General features: G+C 48.5%; 1 non-coding gene across 1 annotated transcript; it reads left to right on the top strand.

Moving 5' to 3' along the window:
• Positions 1–1,045: 1,045 nt before the first annotated feature.
• LOC122143407 lies at positions 1,046–1,159 on the top strand. Its single transcript, XR_006159157.1, has one exon. It is a non-coding gene; the product is annotated as a U5 spliceosomal RNA (small nuclear RNA).
• The last annotated feature ends 622 nt before the right edge of the window (positions 1,160–1,781 follow it).

The following is a 1,781-nucleotide window of genomic DNA, read 5'->3' as shown; positions in this document are numbered from 1 at the left end:
AACCTGTCGAGTTTCTCTTCATTGTCCATAAATCTTTCGCCTTTTACTAAAGATTTCCTCGCGGGAGGGGAACTTTGCAAGTGATTCGCTTTGGGGTCACTCCGCTACACCACAACGCGCGTCAAGAGCAGAATGAATTTGGCCGCCTGCGTAAACGCCAAGGGGAAGGATTTGTATATATGTGTGATGGTCACGTCTTCAGGCAGTCTTTGACTCTCCTCGCGTCACCACTTACATTTTATATTTAGCCAACATGGAGAAGACAAAGCGCTCTCTTGTACTGATGGGATCCAAACTCTGAACTTCTCTCTTTAATGATGAGCCCAAACAAAAGATCTCATCAGCTCCTCTAAGCTTCTCGGGTGGAAATCATAAGCCCGAGACTTTTTTACTGAGCCCGCACAGAAACCGACTTTTTCTGCCTCGTTGGTGGTATAGTGGTGAGCATAGCTGCCTTCAAGCAGTTGACCGGGTTCGATTCCGGCCAGCCATTTCCTGGCTCAGGCTGATGTTGAAGCAGAACTCCTTCTGTGACTTCTGGCTGCATCAAAAAACTTTTGGATGGAATTGGATTCGGCAGAAGAAAGGATCTAGCTCTCCCCGTCCCGGGAATCGAACTGATTCTTCCGCGTGACAGGCGGAATACTCCCACTATACTTAACGAGGAGTTGCGCATCTGAAGTTCTCCCAGCCAGCGCAACTGCTGCGGCATCTGCTAAACAAAGCATGGCTTTTTCTTTTTGCTGACTCTGTGCCTTGCACTATGGGCAAAACTGATGGGACTCATCATCAGCTAAATTCGCTTAACTTTTCGAACGGTACACTCTTTTTTTTCTCCTACTTTTCAGATGGAGGCATGGGAAAGAAATTGCATTGCCTTGATTGGGTGTGTGGTTATTGGGCGACCGAAGGGACTTTTGTGACATTTACCTCCTCCCGTTTGGAGTTAGGAGGGGACGAAATGCATGTGGGCAGGTGTTGGCCCTTTTTGACCCTTGCGGCGTAGTGGCTTCCCCGAGCGAAGCACAAGCCCAGGGGGTGGAACTGTCGAGTTTCTCTTCATTGTGCATAAATTTTTAAACCCTTTTACTAAAGATTTCCGTGGAGGAATTTTTTGCGAGTGATCTGTTTTTTTGGGGGCTCTGCTCACAGCAGAGCTACCCACAATTCAAGAGCAGAATGAATTTGGCGATCTGCAAGCAGCGCCGTGGAAGAGTTCGCGTCTGGTCAATGTTTTTGTTTTCAGTCTTTGACTCCCTCGTCACCGCCGTGCATATTTAGCCATCGCCAACAATTCCCCGGCACCCCGATTTAACCAAAACCTTAAACTTCCTAATGATGAGCTCAAACAAAGATCTCATCAGCTCCTCTAGCCCTATCGGTGACCTGGCGTAGCTTCACTTTACCGACCGCAATAAAACCGGACTTTTTTCTGCCCGCGCTTGGTGGTATAGTGGTGGCATAGCTGCTTTCCAAGCAGTTGACCCGGTTCATTCCTCGCCAACGATTTCTGGCTCAGGCTGATGTTGAAGCAGAACTCCTTCTGTGACTTCTGGCTGCATCAAAACTTTTGGATGGGTGGATTCGGCAGAAGAAAGGATCTAAGCTCTCCCGTCGGGGAATGAACCGGTCTTCCGCGTGACAGGCAGAGATGACTTCCATTTCCATACTGCGAGGAGTTTAGCACCCTAGAGTTCTCCCAGCCAGCGCAACTGCTACGACATCACTAAAACAAAGCATGGCTTTTCTTATGCTGACCAGCCCTTACACCATAAAAACGG

The sequence above is a fragment of the Cyprinus carpio genome, unplaced genomic scaffold (genome assembly GCF_018340385.1).
Source record: "Cyprinus carpio isolate SPL01 unplaced genomic scaffold, ASM1834038v1 S000004076, whole genome shotgun sequence".
Lineage (NCBI taxonomy): Eukaryota > Metazoa > Chordata > Actinopteri > Cypriniformes > Cyprinidae > Cyprinus > Cyprinus carpio.
Note: the sequence above shows the minus strand (reverse complement) of the source record. Positions and strands in the feature narration are given on the sequence as shown.